The following is a 22,721-nucleotide window of genomic DNA, read 5'->3' on the forward strand; positions in this document are numbered from 1 at the left end:
GGTAGCCACATATATTGTTCACTACATATTTTTTCTAATCTGGTGTCTTCTCTCTCGGTACAGTGGGTTTTGTGTATATCTTGTAGGTATTTATATCAATTTAAAATATGGTGTAATGCTCTGAAACTCGTTTCTATAAAGCCTCGTGTTTGCATTGCCAGTTATCTACCAGTTGCCAGGTTGCCAGCCTACATGAACTTTAAAAAGAGAGTTAATCTCTTTTATAGCACGTCAATGTCGTCCATACCTTTGGCACTTCATACTTAAAGCGGCGTGTTTGAAAATACTAGTTTTATATAACGAATAGGATGAGCATACAAATTACGTTTTGTAGGCAGTTATGACATTATGCGATGGCGTATGGGCCGTTCTCCGCAGCAGTCTCCCAAAGTACCCCATTGAATGGCCGATTGAACGGGTTCTTCAAAAACTGCAATCTCCGATAAACACATTTAAGCTTAGATCACCATCTTAAAGTAGTTAATTGATTAAATTGGTGATCGGATTAACTATCGCAGTAGTCTTATTGGTACTTGAGGATAGACGCCCAGCGAAAATGGAGAAATACGCAATGATAGTGGGACTTAACTGAGATTGGAAATAGTAATGATAATTATGAAACACACGCTTAAAATATCGATGTAAAAATATTCATTAGTTGAATTGTTATTCTCTTGTTTATGGAATAGATTTCAAATTACTTACTAAGCACAACATATTCATAATATTAAACGCTATTTAAACGTATGATTTTATCCTTTTTATTGCAGAGAATTTGAGGCGCTTGACGAAAATTCTGCTAGTGACATTTTGAATGCAAATTTCAGGTATTTAAAAACTCAATATCATACTGTGAATTCACATATCCGTGACATAACGTATGTTAGCTATTAATGAATGAAAAATCGTTCTGAATTGATAAAAAAAACTTGAGAAATATCAGAATTCTATTTCAATGACATTTCAAAAAACATACGTGAATACTAGGAACTATTTTGGTGATGTGAGAGGCAGTCGATGAGATCCTATAAATTACGACTCAGTTTCTTCGGGCTTATTAATGGGTAAAAACATTTCGCAATATCATAAATTCTGAAATAACGCTTTTCATTATTGAAAGAATATAAATTTATTACAGGTTTAAGCAAATAAATACCCATTGGGCTGACGTAAATACCTAAAAGCTATTCTTAGTCTGCAAAAATTTTAAATCAATTATTATTGCGCATAAATTCAAATTAGTATCTGTTGTATACCCTCTATTAAAAGTCTTAACTATGATAGAGTATTAATATATAAGAACTTACAATGAATATGCTTTGGATAATGTAACAGTTCAATGATTACTTTTTATTTTTTATTTTATTTATTTGGGAAAATCAACAGATTATTTACATATATAAGAATAAACTAAATAATAAAGATAAAATCCAATAACAGATTTTCACTTAAAATTATAATAATAATAAAAAAATATTAAAACAAGAAACTAAGGGTTCTGTACCCTTGGCCTGAGAAATTTACAAAAAATACAAAATTGTAAATAATAAATAAAAAATAATAACAGATCTAGGAACACAAATAAATTAAAATTTAAAGTTAACTGATATACTAATATACTAATAACCAGCTAAATTTCAAAAATTTAAATTTAACTGATATACTAATAACCAACTAAAATTCAAAACAAAATGTATTGTAAAATTTCAACACAGCAGCAATCAATAAAAGCACTACACAATAGCAATAATAACAATATAATAAATGTATACCTACAACTAAATTGAACACATGAGTATAAATTGGAAGGTAAGTAACTGGAAAGGATTCAAAGCAATAACATGATAACTTCAAGTAGAATATTTAAAATTATTTAATATTAGTTATTACATATCTTTTAAAGGTTCCTAAATTACTTGAGAATATGTCCATATCATTAAAATTCTTATTAAATATACTACAGGCTCTGAATATAAACGCATTTTGTCTTATATTAGTAGAACATTTATGGAGATGAAAAAGTGATTTTTCTCTAGTTCTAACGCTCGGGACTCTAAAATTAATTTCAGACAGAAGGGGAGAACAATCAATAAAGCCATTGATAATTTTATGGAGATATATTATATCTGCGGAGTCTCTTCTAGTTTTTAATGGCTTAAGTCCATAAAGGTCCATCGAGCTGTTTACGTCAAGGTTTGAATTTAGTTTGAAATTTAAATGATGGACAAATTTTCTTTGGATGGCTTCAATGCGATTTATGTAAATATTATATTGAGGATTCCATATGGGAGAAGCGAATTCAAGATGACTGCGAACATAAGAAAAATACAATATTTTAAGTGTTATGATATTATTTAATTCTTTTCCAATACGGAATAAGAATCCTAGCATTCTAATGGCTTTCTTAACAATCATATCAATATGAGCCTCAAATGTAAGTTTACTGTCAAGTATAACACCTAGATCACGAATTTGTGTAACTTTTTTGAGTAGTTGGCCAGCTATATGATAATTATGGTCAAACTTAATTTTATTTCTAGTGAAGGTAATTACATAACATTTAGAAGTGTTCATGTTGAGACGATTGCGGATACAATAATCATTAAGCCTATACAGATCTTCTTGTAGTTTAAAGCAGTCAATTATAGAATTAATAGGCAGGAATATTTTCATATCATCAGCGAAAAGTAGAACATTTGCATAATTAAAGCATTTTATAATGTCGTTGATGAAAATTGTAAACAGTAACGGTCCCAGGTGAGATCCTTGGGGCACACCTGAGGGTATATTTACAATCTCAGAGATGAAGCCATTTATTGTTACTCCTTCATTCACTCTTCATTCCACACAAACGCATCATTCAAGATGGTACCTATTCTAAATTAATTTGTAGTGGTTGTATAAAACCTTTTCATTACCTACCAATATACCTTTAAATCATTTTTATTTCATTTAAATTCATTTGGTTTCCTGCGAGTTACCTTAAGCAACTGACTCCTAATCAGAAGGATTCTGGTTCGATTACCGTCCAAACGCTACATTCAAATATAGTTTATTTTTTCATTATTTTACACATCAGCTGTTATGTATTTTGTAATGGTGGTAGGTACTGCGAATCTCCGGGTCGATTATTCATGAAAAACTAAGGAATCTGTAAGCGCACATATGTACATCAGGGTGTCCCAGGACATAAGGAAGAATTTTTTTTTCATGAATTTAAATACGCATACCCTCTTATTTTATTTCATTTGATCCTAATAACTCATATATAGTAAATATTATTTTGATTAAACACCGGCAACCCGTGCCGACTTGATGCCAAACATATGGTACAAACATTTGTACAGAGTTAATATGGAAGGATTTTAAACTTTCATTTTTGTCGGAAAATTAAATTAAATAGTGCACAAATGTTCAATTATGTAGTATTTTATATTTAAAAATGGTTTATCGATTAAATTTTCTCTTCAAATTTTGTTTTTTACAGTCAGCATAAATCTTTCGGTGTTCCTGAACGCATCGTAACAAAAATTGTTTTTGTTCCTCTTCGACTGTGATTAAGCCATGAAAATCTTGTATTAACTTAACAGCTCTTTCAGCTGTATCATTCACTACCTTCAGCGACGACACCTTCTTTCTGGCTTCTTGATACAAAGCATTATTTGACCACATCGTAGGGCATTCGTTAAGAAAGCTGGCATCTATTTTCAGACGATCAAACAAACACTTGCTTTTGACTGAAATAAAGTCCTTAATATTTTTCTCTGAAACAAAATTCACTAAATATGATATGAAAAAAAAGCCTCAATACAACACATAAATGTGACTACTTATTAAACTGACCATACAATTTACTATCAAGATCTTCCTTCGATAGGATGTAACGTTTGTCATGGGTTGATAAATTATTTTTTTTGATATTTTCGAGCATTTTTATTTTAGTTGTTTGATCCACAGCCTCGTCAAACAGCGATAAAATAGATACTTCATCGGTCAAATACCATAAATGCTTACTGAACCTCTGTAAAGCTGCCATTAAGATGTTTTCATCAATTTTTTTCGTAAGCCTTCATCGATTTCAAAAAGCACAATTCCTGGTAAGGTGCTTTAATTGCTATAATACATTGTATCCATGGCTTGACATAGGATGTTACTATGAACAGGCAAATGTCTAAAAGTGCCGCCTTGTCCTTAGCGGTAATTTTAAATTGCTCACAAAGTAATGATATTTTCAACAAATAAAGCTTCCTTGCCATCCATCAAGCTTGGTGCATAGCACCTGGAGGCTGAATCTTAAATTTTCTCGCTGTATTTCCGCCTAAAAATATCACAGAGAGCTCTAACAACTCTCGATAGTCATCTCGAAGTATTTTTGTTGTTAGTGCAGAACGGTAAAAATCAAGCAAATCATCGATTTCGGAAGCGGTTAGGTGCAATTTGAGATTTTCTCAGTAGTACTGAGTTTTATCGGGATCAACATTTTTCCAGTTATCTCGAAACTTTTTGAAGAGTGGGATGTCAGGGTTTGTAGTTATTTGCTCTCTTTGCCGCTGCAAGAAGGTTCTATTTCATTTTATTTTTATTAATTCAAGAGCATCGGCGTGTGCAATGTCAAATAAATTATCAAAGTTTTTAACAAACTTTTGACGACGTTGTTCAAATATTTCTTGCGTTTTCTGCGCATTTTTTTGCAAGTCCCTCCAAACTTGATATAAGTTTACAAGTTTAGTCACATAACTAGGTAAAGATTTTGTTGGTATACCTACACGCCTTTTGCCAATAGATAACAAACTGGCGAATAGTGAGATTAGCACATTGATTGACAGTTAAACTCACCTCCCGAAAATTATATAACAAAACTTCAAGAACTTGTCCATTAGATGGCAGTTTAGAACTTGATTAAAAAAATACTTATTATTTTTGGTAAACTAATGTTTTTAAGACAAGATTTTTTTATGCATAGCACAAAGGGTAACAATTATTTTACAAGCAATAATTGTTCGCCTGAAACACTCACCCACATTGAAAAATCTCCTGATAAAAGATACATGACGCCAACGGGACTTGAACCCGTGTCCCTTCGATTTCCGGTCGACAGCTCTGACCACTGAGCTATGGCGGCTTATCTCTTACCCGCGAAATTATTCAATATATACTAGTGTTTCATTCAACAATGTAACAAGCAGTAATTGTTGATTATTGCTTGTAAAATAATTGTTAAAAATATATTCTTTTTAGAAGTGCGTAAATCTAACGACATCTTGCATGAATGAGTAATATTCGTTTACTAACAAAAAAACGAGTAACTACAAGCTCATCAACACGTTTGCTCTTCATTTACAAGTAGGTACTAACATGTTTCGATGCAAGTCGGCACGGGTTGCAGTGGTCCCAAATAAACAAAATTTTATTTATAAATCTTTTGTCATTATTGAAACAAAATTGGTTATGCGTTGAAAAATAACAACTTTCATTTTTTTGGGACGCCCTAATGTACATAAGGGGTTTTGAATTTGCAGTTTATTGATTTAAAGATTTCCTTCGAATTCGTAGAAAATATTGAACTAACCGATTACGAAAAAGTACGTAAACCACCCTGTTTAGCGAGGTAATCCCATTCGCGTAAGTTTCAAACAAGCGATCGATCATCGGTTAGGTTTTAGACAAAACAGAACACGTTTGAAAATTATTAAAGTTTTTAAAAGTCATGGATAATAAACTAGGTTAACTAGGTGAGGTTACTTCTCTTCATTAGTTTTCAAAACTTAATTTTTGATTTTTTAAATTTGAATAAAGACCGCACACAAGAGTCCCAACTTCTCAAAGGCGTGCGGAGATAGTGAGACTATAGCATCCCCAAATTTGTTGGGGCATATTGTGAGTCTGTAGGTAGTGAGAAGGGGAAGTATATGTGTAAGATGCAAGTGGAGAAGTACCTGCTAATTCAGACCTGGTCACCAAACACGGAAAATGCCATTTCAAGCAACGATTCATTTCTAAATGGTAGTCTTTCACTAGGGCGTATTTAGGGTAGGTATTTACCACTCTAGAACCTTGCATAATTTAATTATGATTACCTATATTGTGAAATGAGACAAATTAATCAAGTAAAATTTATTTGTAGGTACACTTTGAAATTTGAACCTGAGAACTCCGGATTGGTAGCCAAGTATTGTAACTACTCAACCATGGAGGTCCAATAAAAATATTCAACATGATAATGTACACAATTTAGGTAGGTACCTAACCTACATAAAATGTTTTTAATAAAATCTCAATAAATTACTGCCGAAACAAATTGCTTCGTTTATGCGTGGATTTATGGAGCTGCCATTGGGGCCACCAATCACTTGGCGCACAGATTAAGATGTATGGATGCTGGGCGAATGAACCGCGGACCGGTCACAGGCTCGGACCAAACAGGCACAATGAGAGGACAGAGGAGCGACGAACTTACAATTAGGCCCTCTAATGAAATGCCGAGACAGATTCCATTGGTAGAGTACGGATTATTATGACGTATGTATTCAATAAAGCTTGAATGGTTAATTTTATTTTAATTGCTTTAACTAACAGAAGAAAAAATCAAACATAGCAATTAGTACAGCCCTATAAACTTATCTCTGCATCCATAGGCGTCAAGAGTCAAGAGTTCCAACAGCTCCCAACCGTCTGGAAAGAGTGAGCCTATGGCATCCCCAATGGGGGTATGTTGTGAGGCTGTTAAAGTAGTGGGGAGGGAAAGGAGATGGGGAGGAGGAAGATTGGAAAGTACCTGGCTATTCAGTTCTCATCACCAAACACGGATAAAGCCATTTCAAGCAACGTTTCAATTCTGATTGGTGGTCTTAAAACAGGGCGATACTGAGAGTATTTTCCACTCTGGAACGTGCCGCAAGTATACTACAAGTAGGGTATTTTTTATAAATTAATTAATTGTTAAAAAACAAAATCTTATCAATTAAAATTTACTGACGCACGTCGGGATTTGAATCCGCGACCTTTGCTAGTCGAGAGCCTTACCCATCGACCACGGAGGCCGTCAAAAGTATTTTGGAGACCGATTGCATAGTAAATAAGGTAGAAACCTCAAGGTCAGGGTTCACATTATTCCAACTGCCTGCTAAATGAGACATCAGATCCCGTTGACGATCCATCACATCTCTTAAAAGTCCGAGTTTGAGCCGGAGTTTTATTTAATAAGAGAGTTTGTAAGAAAACCCGGAAATACAATAGTACATATTATGGAATAAAAAATGTTTTTTAATTTTTTCATCTGTGATGAAAAATTATCATTATGTATTTTTATTATTACCTTCGTACCAGCGCTTACGAACTTAGGTGAGTTTTCAAATATTATTATTGTTGAAAAATCAACATCGCTTTTATACATATGATATTATTTAGTTGGTTTCACCTTTTGCCGGCAGTTTCAATTAGCATACGCATTCACAAAAAAATATTTATCTCAAATTTGAAGTAATTTCTTTTTTTTTAAGGTCAGTTGGCATCGTTGACATATTAATTAGGTACATCTAATCTGGGTCAAGGGTAAAATGCATTTATTTTGACAACTTTTAACAAACTAACGTTTCGTAATTATTTTCTACGATGATTGTATTCTGTTCATTATACTTCATATTAATTAAGTTGTCAGGTTCAAAGCTCAATGTTACGTTATTTTTTAAAATTTTACGTAGGTAGATCTGAAATATGTTAACCTACTCTTACAACCGGTTGTTTCAGAGAATTTTAAGAATCCAACAAATATCTAAGATCATTTTCAAGTTCTGTGGAAAATCTATTCTAGTTCTGTTATTATTTCAGTTTCGTGAAACAACTGTCCAATAATAATGTAAGTGTTTATAATAACACAACTTGAAAAGAACCTTTACAGATCTTGAAAATTAACTTTGAAATTTCATAAATTGTTCAAAACAACCCATCGTAAAAGTTACTTTCAACTTTTTATATCACCTAATAAAAAAGCACTTTATAACTGAGGAGTTTATTAATTAGGTAAGGTTGACTTCTGATCTCAGCTTCAAAACACAATACAAATTTATTAAATGGTTTTGAGCATTGGGCAGCAAAATACAAAAGTGAATAATTCACTGGTAGGTATCTACCAAGCAATTTTCTCCAAGAATAACATCGTTAAAATCATTTACCAAAATCTACCTTTACACGACGTATTTAAAATTGTAAATCACCACAAAACGAAGGTGGTTAGCCAAACGCCAAACATAAAGACAATCGAGAATTGTTTAACAATCTGTTATTGCGCAAGAACGACAAAGAGATGTTCCTATTATCGGCGGTGCGGAGATATTCCTTAACCCTTCGTCTCTTCAACTCGTAGGCTTTGGCGGCCGCTTCCACAAACTAGTCCTTCATGGCTCCATTGTCTGGCGAGGTAATGGCGCAATAACGCTGTGTCATACTTGCGCAATTCCACCGCTGAAGGTTGGCACTGAAAGGGTTAGCTGCTTTATGGCATACGAGCAAGGGCGGCTGGGGTTTTGGGTGAATATTTGGATGGATTGTAAAAAACAATCAGCACCGAAAAATACTACTTCACTACGTATTCTTAACAAGTCTTTTTTTAACAAAATTCTCTTTGAATACAACTCTTTTATAGAGACGATACTCTTAACATAATATGTAATATAGGTATATTATTATTGCTTAAAATTACGCGTTACAGAAGTTTCGCCATTTGAAAGCATTCAAACCATCATATATAAATAATTATGAATGACATAGAAAACTAACGAACTTTTACAAATAATTGCAGACACCATCATTAAGTAGCTAAGATTGCGTAGGAAAAGTCAAGATTTATTAAAATGCTTCACTTTTGGTTACTGAAGTAAATAAAATGTTCATTTTCAATTTTCATTCTTCCATTACATATAGGTATATTTTTAAATTCTGTATGAATTGAAGTACCTACCTACCTAGATTTTTTTTCATAAAAACCTACAAAATGACACCATTATCTAATCTGTTTTTAAATAAAGTTTAAAAAAAACCTACGCCACTTACACTAATTGCGCCGTCCTATAAACGTTCTTCCCATCTCCTGGCCCATCTAGGTTACACTGTCTACCAACAGTGCCTACCTCAGTAACCACTCTGTCATCTGCCTCATCTCCTCCGGCTCTACCTGCGTGAGATGTGCAATAGGTAGCAACCTTGGGTCGTGTTTATTGACCTTAAAGTTTATAAGTGCCGTTTGAGGATGCTTTATTCTCGAGGAGGGTTTCACAAACTTTGTAAATACCAGGTACAAAAAAACGCAAGACAACAATTAAAAGTTATCGTAATTGCATATGCATATCATATAATAATAATATTTGGCTAATTTATATAGAGCCGTTTTCGTGAGAAATCACCTCAAGAGCACTTGTAATTGTCGAGCTTTGTTGGGTCTTCGATAGATAATTCAGTTGGGAACATTAACATAAATTAACTTTTGGAATTCACTTTTATTTTATTTTTTATTTTTACCTTCTTTCCGATTTTATGTCCGGGTTAAATCTTCCCCAAAGGAAAAACTAAACCCTTCCACACACTTTTCCACAAATGATCATCTAGTCAATCAACATTATGCAAGTGCTTTATATAAGCAAAATAAATACAAAACAGTACAGGAACAACCCGTCAACTCACCAGAGATCAAATGGGAAAAAAAAACAGTATTTCGATTTTATTTTATTTTATTATTGTGAAATGTCAGTTGCTTGGAAGGAAGCAATAAAACTTAAAATCAGTTTTAATAACAGTGGTTAGATACTTTACCAGCTTATATTAATAGCTAAAAACACAACGAAGGTAAACAAGTTTAAAAACAGCATAAAATTAATGACTAAGTAAAAAATTAAACAAAGAAATCACAAAATTTCTTAACACCAACACATCAACTAGCAGTCACCAAACGTGCAAATAAGAAAATCAACAAACAAGAAGATGAGAAAATTGTAAAGTTAGGAGTATCTATCACCAACACATCAACCTGCAGTCAACAAATATGAATACGAGAAAATCAACAAGCATGAAGATGAGGTCTACAAACATGAAGATGAGGAAATCATAAAAATTATGAATTAACACCAAAAGCCTTGGAACAGGAATCACTAGTAAGGATAGCTGTGAATAAATAGATAGTTAAATAAAAGTAATGAAAAAAATAAATTGACATTAAAATTAAATTACTAGTATGAAAAGGGATGAGGTTTATAAGTATTTAGGATACCCACAATCAAATAGATTAGACCATAGTAGTATTAAAAATGATATTAGGATTAAATTTCAAACAAGGATCAGGAAAATTTTAAAATGCAATCTATCTGCTAAAAAATTAGTAAAAGCAATAAATACTTGGGCAATACCTCTATTAACGTACTCATTTGGCATAATTAAATGGTCTAATACAGATTTAGATAACTTAGAAAGATTAATTAGAACTACGCTAACAAAGTTTAATTGCCATCATCCAAATTCAGCTATAGAACGAGTTAATTTACCTAGAAATTTAGGAGGTAGAGGTATAGTCAAAATAACTTCTTTGAAACATAATCAGGTAGAAATGCTAAGAACTTTTTTCCATAGGAAAGCTCATAGCTCAGAAATGCACAAAATAATTTGCAAGGCAGATATAAATATTACACCTTTAAATTTATACGATGAGAATGCCAACATTTTTATAAATCCCAACCAGGAATTATTAGATTCCTGGTCAAATAAAATTTTACACGCAAAACACTTCAATTATCTCAACCAAACGTATGTTGACAAAATTTCGTCAAATAAATGGTTGAGTATTGGAGAGTTGAGCGCAGAAATAGAAGAATTTATGCTTGCCATTCAGGATAGAGTCATTAATACTAAAAATTATAGAAAGCATATAATCAAAGATACAAATCAAATTGATGATTTGTGTAGAAAATGTTTGGCTTTTCCGGAAACTATAGAACATATTATATCGGGATGTTCTATATTAGCACCGTCCGAGTATACATTTAGGCACAATCAAGTTTGAAAAATAATTCACCAAAATTTGGTAATTAAACATAACCTGATTGACTGCCGTAATGTAGTACCATATTATGAATACGAACCAAATTCATTTTTAGAAAACGAATTTTATAAAATATATTATGATAAAACTATACTAACAGACCGAGCGATTAGTCATAATAGACCCGATATAGTTTTACATGACAAAATTAAAAAAATAACTTATATCATTGATGTCGCTATTCCAAATTCCTGTAATATTCAAAAATCTGTTAGTAAAAAAATAAGAAAATACACAGATTTAGAAAATGAAATAAAAAGAATTTGGCATTCTCAGACTATAAAAATATTACCATTCGTTATTTCAGCTACTGGCATTATACCTAGCTCTCTAATTAAAAATTTAGGCGTATTAGATCTATCAAAAAAATTATATATAAAGATGCAAAATTCGGTCATTTTGAATACATATAGGATAACAAAAGATTTTTTAAATATTTATGTTGAGGGATCAGTAGGATTTATAGGCCCTGTTAGAAGTTCTACCGAGCCGAACCCTCTGATATGAAAATATCTGGAGTCGGTGAATTATTTTCCCATTTGATCTATGGTGAGTTGACGTGTTGTTCTTGTATTGTTTTGTATTTATCTTGCTTATATAATGCACTTACATAATGTTGATTGACTAGATGATCATTTGTGGAAAAGTGAGTGGAAGGGTTAAGTTTTTCCTTTGGGGAAGATTTAACCCGGACAACTAAATCGGAAGTTAAAAAAAATAAAAAAAAGCTATCATTACTAAAAATAAACTAAAAATCATAGACTTGATAAGTTTCTACGGAAAAAAATAGTTACCTAAGTGTAAAATGGACAGATAATAGTTTGGGAGCCACAGTGGGGTAGTATTTTATGCCGTTGCTTTATATGCAAGTAACGAGCTGCACATTTCTTTGGGGTTATAAAGCAATCCATGAAACTGTTTATTACCGTTCCTTTGTGTCATACACATTCTGTACCAACTAACCCTTCTATATTTTTATTTGTTTGCGGAAAACAAAAATTAACCTTGTAACTCGTAGGCAATGCTGCCAAGGGCTGTAAAACCATTAATTCTAGGAGGGCAATTAGGAAAGGGTTAACTTAAAGCAACGTCCTTGTGAACACACTTTACAAAAAAATGTTAGAATATTGTACAACTTTTTAGCTTGCGGTCAGGGAACTTCAGTTGGTTTTCGACAGTTATCGAACTGGTCAATGTTTATTTAATTTTGAAGCCGCAAAGTTATGTTGTAGTTACTGTTTGTGGTGATAAATTTATTTTTATGGTGTGCTTTGAACTAATTTATGTTATGTGAGGAAAACTAGAAAAGGTGTGTGAATCTAACTGGCCGGTTTAATCTTAAATTATAAGACAAAACTTTTTAGTGGTTCATTAGATATATACAGTGATATGTTTGTATAAGTAATCAAATCCCATTAATGTTGAAATTTATTTTAGTACGGATTTTAAATAAATAAAAATTAAGCCAGTTATACATATGTTACATAATATGGTAAGTCCTCTGTTCTGTGTGTTGAAATGAAGATAAAGTGATAATAATTTAGAAAAAGAATATGTAAGCTTTGAAACATACCAACATAAAAAACTAATAAAATTCTGCATATTATATTTTCACCGGAAGTCAAATAAAATATTGGTAATGAATGTTGTTTTCATAAACAAAATGTAGGTTGGTACTAATTTAAGATGTGCCAACACCATAATAATAATATTCTTGCTTAATAATAAGTTTCGGTGCAAAAAACGCTTTCATATTTTTAATATGCGGGATTAATTCCCTTTGGTATGTTTTAATATTTATTTTATGGCATACATTTCAGGGATCTTTGAATTTGAATCGTCTTTATCACTGCCGAATATTACGTAAAAAAATACTTCTTCAAAGTAGGTATTTATGCCTGGTTACCATCCATGCATTTTGAGTTCCATTCCTCGGCTTCATTCATCACGATAAAAACAACATTTTTGCTAACTGGTAGAAAGATATTTTCAAATATTATGGGGTTATTCATAACCCGGGAATAATTGTTTTTCTTTTATAAAAATAAATTTCACGTACCCACTCGTTTACATTGGGTCTCTCAAAAATAATATAAAGTTCAATAAATTTAAAAAATGTATTTACTTATCGGCCTGTAAACAATTACACCAGTATATATTTTTATAATTAGTATATATTTACCTTCATCGCAAAAATTTAAATAAATAATTAAATATAAACGCTCCTTACAACTTTGATTTTATTAATGTTGTGAATAAGCATATATAGAGACAAATATATTTTTCAAAACTTATCTCTTATAGAAAATTGACTGTTATAGTGAGATATTATATTTACCACTTTATTACGTTTACCACTTTAATAATGAGATAAAAAAAAAAAACAAGATTCTATGGAAAAAGATAAATACGAGTAGAAGCAATTTCAAAGTTTCTATCAGGATACAGCAAAGTTTGCGGGAAAGACATGGTGACTGCGAGCTTTCAGCCTACACGCTCCTTACAAAAAAACCCCAATCGATTGGCGGAGCCACCTCCCTTTACCTAGGACCAAAATTTTATTGCATTTTTTGTTAACCTGAAATGGGGCGCTCAGAAAAAGAAAACCGCTCGAGACGTTTATAGTTAAGTACCTAAATCAATTTAAAATTCAATTCTGCGCTAATTCTACAAGATGGCTCGGCAGCTGAGTGATTTAGAGCGGTCGTATAAACTATTTAATGGCAGCCGTAAAGTTAACGTTATGACCAATAAAAGTTAATCACGCCTTTACACACACAATGTCGGAACATTATAGACCGATAAACAATTGTTCTCTGATAATAAAGGTTATGAATTGTCTATAATGGTAACAGAATCGTTGTGGTGATAACTATATCGTAAAAATCAGATAAATCGATATTACAACGCATATCTTTCTAACGTGCAACTGAACGACATCAGTGGGAAAGATGTCTAATGTTAGTATGCATCAGACACCTATATAGTTTAATGTTTTTACCTGTCTTTTAATTATCACGCAACTGCAATCGATATAGATACTATGATGTTTTATTACGTGGAAATTGTTAGAGGATTTGGTAGGTCATTAAACGGAAGGGTGATAATAGATGTATTTTTTATCACAGAATTCTAAAATAATGTAGGTGGTTACCTACCTCCTTATCACCATGTTTCTGAAGATATTTTGCTTCAAAAAATTCAATAGATATCTACCATCACATCAATAAGGGGATGGAAATAACACATCCGATAAAGCTCCGAGTGTAGGCGTAAGAGCGAAGGAAGAAATATTACGTGTTGGATAGGAAAAAACCATTTATTCGAGACTCGCATGCCTGCCTCTTCTGGTTTTACCTAAACCAAAATATTAATTAAAAAAGAGACATTTTCTCCACAGGGGTGTATACTCGTATACTCTCTAGATCTTCAACAAAAAGCGATCACTTAAAATTCATATTCAGTATTATAATATTCGATTTGAGATACGTTATAAACGTAATTAACCGGATTAAACAACTTCTTATAAATAAAACATGATGTATAAACAAAAGAACGTCACGAGAATATAGGTACTGTGAAGTTGGCGGGGTAACAAGTCAGGGATGTTTTAGATAGACACGACACGACCAAGTGGATCAAATTCGTGTCATGTCAAGAATCGGAATAACAGAAGAGTATGTGGGAAATGATTTATTAATGTAAATGAAGCCAGAAATGCGTGAAAATTAAAGATGTTTTAGCTCACGTTCAACTTAAAACCTTACATAATAAGTACATCTTCTGATTTATTCTCCACTATTTTTATGACTCTAGACATCACCTCCCGAGAATTTCATTCAATTGTAAATGTCTTGAACGTTCACAACTCTTTCAAACTTCCACCTGCGTGTCATGATGTATCTTTCGTCATGTCTTCGATCATTTTGCTACGTGTTCAAATCGTCCAAAACATCCATAAGCGTCTTTAACGAGATGTTCGTTTCATATTATTTCAGGATCAACCAATGTTTTCAGTCTAATGCGATTCAAAACTCATATATCTTAAGGATTCCCAATTTAACTAATTTTAACCCTAGAAGTTATCTTGAAATATAATGCCATTTTAAATAGATACCTACTTACCCCCCTACATTATTTTTTTTGTAAACATGATTAAATTTTTTTTAAAGTAAACGCTCTCTGCGACGAAAGGTACCTACTCTTTCCTAAAGCATTGTTTGTTTCATCAAACAAAAGATGAAGAAAATTTTTGGTAGGTAGGTACTTGTAAATTCCGACTTAGGTTTACCAACAGTTGAGACAACCCCGACTTTTATCTTTTTCTTGTATGTGAGTAGGTACCGCACAATAGTTCCGGAGAGCCAATGAGACTATGACAGCCGTGTTGGGGTATATTGTGAGGCTGAATGTAGTGGGGAGGGGAAAGAAATGGGGAATATGAAGATGGGAAACTACTTACCTAGTTACTCAACGGTGGTCTTTCACCAGGGTGCTACTGAATGCATTTATGCAACCACACTGGAACGTGCAGCATATACCTATAAATACTTAGGTACTATACATTATTTTTAAAGTTAGAATAAAATAACTTTGTTTGAGAACAACCATACTGAACACATAACTTAATAAATAAACCAATCGGTTTCGGGTTCGCTTGAACCTTTCGTAGGATATCATAAAAGCATATTAAAAATTAATAATTCTTATTGAAAACATTATTTTTGACAGAATTGCAAAATATCAAAATAAAATTTACCTGCGCATACCGGGATTCGAACCCCTGACTCATGATTTGTGGCAACCTACCAAAATATCAATTTGACAAAAAATCAGTGTTTAATGCACCAGCACGACTCATAACCAGGGTTTCAAAATATTCGCACATTTCAGAACCACTGATGGAACCTAAGCGCAAGCCAAATACTAAGTTTGGTGATCCCGCTTTCGGAGCATCTGAGCCGAAGACTTGGAATAAACTCCATCCGGAATTAAGATTCATAATAAGTACAACAAAATTCAGGTCTCAACTAAAAAAAATTTCACCTTTTTAAGCTGTCACACCCTCAAATTAAATATACCATTCCTTATTTTTTTTTATTTATTTTTTTTTTTTAAAGAAAGACAAACATTCCCAGGTTACGAATAACCCAACAATGTTTGAAAATCTCCTACTACCACCACAGAAAGCCAAAAATGTTGTGATGGAGGACTTAGCCAGCCGAGGAATCGAACACGCGACGCTCGGGTGAGACCCAAGCGCTATGCCCACTCAACCACTGACCGGTCAAATTTATAGGTATATATCAAATTTTCCAATTATGTCCTAAATCCTGTATCTAAATTTCGCTAATAAACAATTACTTAATTTTAATTAAGTGTTAATCTCAGGTAAGTATTATACAGTATATTATCTCCATAGATAGTTAGTAGATCACTGTAGAAGTGTATTGTATATTTGTACAGCGCTCTTGAAATGATTTTGAACACAAACGGTACTATATAAATCATCCAAATATTATTATCATTACTATTAAGGGATCGTAAACACTGAACCATGGAGGCCGTCGAACCAACAGTACCTAGTGACAACCCGGACTAAACACCTAATTTTTTTACATACATCTTCCTATACCTACCTACTTTCATTCACGGTTACATACTTTTCAACAGTAGGTGGGTATTGTTTAAAATTTAGGTACAAAGCTCTTGGAATATAATCACAAAAAGTAATATTGGTATCAAAAGTTACTTACTAATAATAAATACTAACCAGACCCACGTTTAGTTAACCTTCTCCACGAAAGCTCGGTATTTCGTTCCAAATTCCCCTTTATTTGTTGGGTTTAATTAAAGAAACGTCGTTTGTTTCAAGTTTCAGCTATTCGATCGGCCATGCGCGTCGACCGGCCCAGGCGATACCTTCGTCCCGCTCCGTTACTACTTTTACAGACGAACCTGAGGCCTCGTAGGACTACAAGAATACAATGTAGTCGAAGCAGCCAAAGGCAAACGGCAAACAATAGCCCGGTCGTTCGCTGCTCGGCCGCGGCAATTATTGTGCTTACTGGCGTTTTATTGAAATACAAAGATCGATTTTGGTTACCAATGTTTAACCGTGAACAGAGAACGTGTTTCTGAAAATATATTTTATGGAAAGTAGCTTGGTGTCAACATATCGAAAGACGCTAGCTAGGTACCTAGGCACCCACAGGTGATTATGAAAATTTAAAAAAAATATATATATTCTTTCAGCCAGAAATTTGGAATTTACGAATGAATTAGTATTAAGTAAATAATTGAGATTAATTTAAATAGAAATGTTAAAAAAAAAATTTACTCAAAAAAGTTTTTTTTTAAACTTTACGGTAGAGACGAGACATGATGAAACGTTTATTTCGATGACAAAATTATTGTATTCAGAGAGTATCTATCCAGATGGGTAAAATAAAAAGTAACCATCTTGGAAGATATTTACATAAATGATAATGACATAAAAAGTCCTGGATATAACATTAGTGCATTTTGTATGAATGACATTGAAGCCAAATCTAGGGTAAGGGGAAATTGCCTGGCAGCCATCTTGTATGACGAATTTTGAAAAGATTTGTTTGCAAAGTGGTATAAAATAATCTACTTGTTTTGCTTTTTAATGCAATTATAACGGCTTGTTAATGTTTTCGGATATTTGATGAAACAAGCAATATGACATGTCTTTGAAAAATGGAAGTAGGTAGGAAGGTTTTCACATTTTTCACACATCACTCCCCTTACTGAAATTGTTTTAGAATAGTTCTGTGCAGAGCCTCTTGGATTTATGTCATAGGTAGATACTATATGTAGTAGAAACAATAACTACTAATCAAAAAAAATCCATAGATAAGTGTATTTCATGAAGACATTTATTTTCTCTAATGTAGGTAGGTATTGAATGCTGAAATATTGTAGTTATATCTAGGTATACCTACGTCCTACATCTACCTATGAATAATAGTAGATATAAAAAACAGAAATTTTATTCCTTCACAGGTGGGTAGGTACGTACCTATCTTAACATGTTGATATTAAAGGGTAGGTACCTACATAATGTTCCTTACGCACCCAGTTAGCGACGAGATTGCCCTACATAGGAAATAGTGCGTACCTACCTACCTTCCTACTTCATATCATAATATTTAATATAATATTCTTAAATATATGTACACGAAGAGGTTACTCTTATATCCGCCTACCTGCGTACTAAATCATATTGCCACAAATATATCCAGCTGGATTATTCCAGTGTCATATTTTTTCAATTTATTTTTAACGGGTTTAATATAGGCACCTCTTCGGTGTATTCAATTAATAAATCTGGCTTAAGAATTTATCGGCGGGTTCTAAAAGAAAAAAATGTCACTTGCGGGGACTGGCTACTTAAAGGTACCTACTTATAAATAATTTAAGAAACCTTAGTGCTGCTACATTCCTTACCTACATGCCTAAGTAGGTACAACGTGAGCAGGTTATAATTTAAGTAGGACAATAATATTTTAATATTTGTATTAATGTAGGAAATATGTAATGCTTGTTTTTTGCATAAGTATCTACTAGTATAAAGTAAAATATGACAAATAGTAACGATAGATATACGAACATTGGTTTTATGTGTTTATATACCTACCTAGACATTGCGTTTTTGTTTGCGTTTATGTGATGTTGTACAATACATGTATCTAACCAATGGATAAATGGCAATCATTTCTAGGAATCTTGTGAGGATCACAAAATATTTGACAGTTGCGAGAAATAGAAAGAAAAGTTAGACTGTATCACTGTTTATAAATTAATCATCTTTAAGGCGATGCCATACGTAGTAATGCCAAATCATGTGTTGTTGGTTTGAAAATTTGGTCGCCTAGAAATGTTTCAGATGCTTTAATTAAATACTGCTATTAGAATATATCTTGGCCTTTGAAATAATCGAGTGTTTTTTAGATAAGTCTTTTTATAAGCCCAGAAAAAAATAATGTAAAGGCCTATGAAAACTGCTTTAAAGTTCAAAATCTCCTACTTACGAACCCATTTTCGGTTGTGATTTTACTGTATAATGTGGAAAATTAAGTTATTTATAAAATGATCGAAAAAAAATTAAATATTTATGCCTGAACATCCACAAAATAAAATAAAAGGCACTTTTTGGCCATGTTTTTTTCTGGCATAAATCAAAACAGGCGGATGGTGTTAATAGGGAATTTAATTTAACCTTATCGCCATCTACGTAAGGATTGTTATTGATATCGGCTCAATTTAAAATATTACACGACGTATTGCATCGCCTTAAACCATCAATAGGTGGGTAGGTAGCAGTGGAATTCCGTGACTTTTCAGTGAACTAGAGTGGTAAAATGTAAAAGAAAATACTGTATATTTGAAGTTATTTTAGATGATTTTTTTAAAAATATATTATAGTTTTGTAGCTGAAAACATTAAAAAATTGTTATTGTTATTATTTATCTAAAATATGTAGGTATATTCACTCTAGCTCTCCGATCTGTCACGGACCGCCACTGATAGATTAGTACCTACTCCACTTCTGAATGAAGGTTTCTTCTCAGGTCAATACTGAGCAGACTGGAAAGTGATGCAAATATTGGTACCTACAACATTTTAAATAATTAGTGTTTGATCACATAGCAGGAACTGATCATTGAACGTGAAAAATTATTATTTTCCTCCGCCGGGTTTTGATTCCATTACCTCGGAATAACAGAGCTAGCGCCCTCTTCGCCGTTGAGTTCGTTGAATTGCTACCGCAGGGTTCGTAGATAGGTAATAAAATAAGCATATTAAACATTATTATCCTTTATTTTCCCAAAGTTCAAATAGGTACTTAGGTAGAACTTTTCCATTTTTTTTTCTTTGGTGCCTTATCCTGTTGGGAGTTATCTATACCTAATAATATATTCTTTACTATACCAATGGACGTTTTACACGATGCCTTTTTTCATACCGATCTTCTATCGTAAAAAACTATATCGGGACCCAAATAAAAAAAAACTTTGCTTTACATGATCATTATTTTCATACTTTTTACGATTGTGTGCAGATAATTCGCATCAAAGATTTTATATTTTGGCACGGTTCTAAATCGTGACAACACTTTGAACATATCTATATATCACTTTTCCTTTGCCGATTCCGTTAATAAATCAACAAAATACACGCGAATTTCACAATACCGAACAATCAGTAATATATAACTACCTATATCCTAGCCTTTACAGTTTATTTACATATACTTAAACTAGTAAAGATGTCAGCTGTCAAATAACGTCCACATTTTTTAACTGTACGAAAGTCAGTAGGTAGGTACCAAAACAAAACACGTCTATTTTCATCCCAAATCGATATAAAAAGTAGTGCTTATACTCAAATGGAAACTAAATGAATAAAGCTTCTTGTAAATCGTCCATTACTAAAGTCTGAAACAAATCAATGAAACTGCATGCGTGAAAATTAAAAATAAAATAAGTAGGTAGGTAATAAAAAACCCAAAAAATTATAAATATTTTTCTAATTACCATTATAATCATTTATATCGTTTTATTTAATACTTATCGTAGAATGCCTTAGAAATGTTTAACTAAGAATTATTTGTTAAAAAATAAGCCTGGTCCACAGGGCTGTTCTGGGGCAAGATGAGATTGTATTATTTGTTCCTACGCCTCAAAAGCAGATTTAACGACTTGTTTTCATGGGGTTTTTATTGTTTGGCTATCTTACAGAAAAACGGGAAACATGGAAATTTATTTCAATCTATGTATCGAGTGACAAATTGCCTAAAGTAGAGGTTAGAGATCACAATGCGTCGTGTTGTAGTTTGTAGTAGACAAAAGATAATAAAAAGATATATAATATGAATATAATCAAGATGGCTGAACGCTTTGTTTGGGCTCGCTGCATCTCATGGTGGGTCGATGATATCTGCGCATGCGCGATGAACGAGTGCGAGCGAGACGTCTACATATCAACCATATATCTACATCTCCTTCACTTAAAACGCCGGGAAAATCAAGTGAGACAGAGCTACGAAAACAAGTATTTTTCTCTCTCTCACGCAAGTCGTTTGACTAGTGTGCGAAAGAATAAACGCAATACAAACAACTCGCCTATCTCTTTCTATCTGGGAACAAATTTCAGCTGTTCGGCCATTCTAAAAAATGTTCGATCCCAACCGCGACAAGTATTAAAATAAACTGCAAGTAAAATTAAGATGCGCAGTAATAAATCATTTGCAATTTTTGAGCTTAATTTTAAATCACGTGTGTTATTCGTGCTTTTTTACTCGTTGTTCGAAAGCTTTGAGATTTTTTGCCGCGTTCGAAGCAGGGCCAAAATTTTTAACGATTTTAATTTGGTTGCGCCACCGAAAGAGGTTAAAAAGACAATTACGATTAATTTAACCGCGAAAGAATAGCAGATTTATTTACACAATCACGTCGTTTTTATTACGCATCAGAGCATACTTAGTTTTCAAACGATCATAATTTTACGGTTTTGTGTTAAATTAACGCAAATCCTGTTTTACTATTAGATTGGACTGTAATATATTGATAACACTAACAGATACATGTGTGGATATGTATCTACCTGCCTAAACACAGGAATATAATTTGTGTACAATTTGTAGGTACCCATAAGGGTAGGTACCTACTTGCTAATCTAAGCCCGACCTTGAAGTGATTTTTTTTAACGAAAAAAGTGCCATACAAATAATCAAAGTATTAGCTATTATCATTTGACAACACTTGGGGTGATATTAAATAATAATAGGTAATAAAGCAGCTTACTTAAGCTGAAAAAAGCAAATTGAGATGTCACGCATTCAGTTAAAAGTATTTATTATTTAGACATGTCGATTAATTACCAATCGGCTGCGCCCAGATTTATGATGTATTGTATAAGCGTAGGTATATTGTCTTTTTTAAATTTGTTTGAAAATTAATATTAGCAAGAAAGGATAAATATGTATGTGGGGGTTAAAAGTACTGAAAATTCTGTTAAAAAAGGTGTGGAAATTTGTGGAAGCTTTTGGTTAGAATAGGTACTGAGACGTCCCGATATCTTTGTCCATCTATTTGCACATCATTATCTCTCTTCTCTGACGCTCCTTTCCATGTCTCTCTGCTCTTAGTTGGAAGGAATATGTCTAACACATTAAGAAACTTATAGGTACCTATGTCTTGTTGGGTGCGTTAACAGAAGAGTAGTCTTTATTGTTTTTGTGTTTAATTCGTAGAACACCATTTAATTTTTTTATTTTAATTAAATTCGAAAAATATAATTCATAAAAAATAGAGCGTGGAGAGTAGGTAGTAGGTACCTACGTACCGACATATCTAGTCATATATGTATGTATGTTTGTTAATGAAGCAAGAAGTCTGAGTCAAGATAGAGCTGAGTAATATTCCATCATCTCTACTCAAATGGTGTAAAGGTTGGCAAAAATAATTAATTCATTTATGGAGAATAGAGAAAATCTTTCTCTCAATTCTTTCACACTAAAGTTCAAACGTTCACCATCCTGAGTTTACATAAATTCAAAGATATGAAAGGTAATTATTAAAATGAAGGCTTACCCGCTTATCCGAAACAT

Source organism: Hesperophylax consimilis, chromosome 14 (genome assembly GCF_061612785.1).
Source record: "Hesperophylax consimilis isolate HC1 chromosome 14, BYU_Hcon_1.0, whole genome shotgun sequence".
NCBI lineage: Eukaryota > Metazoa > Arthropoda > Insecta > Trichoptera > Limnephilidae > Hesperophylax > Hesperophylax consimilis.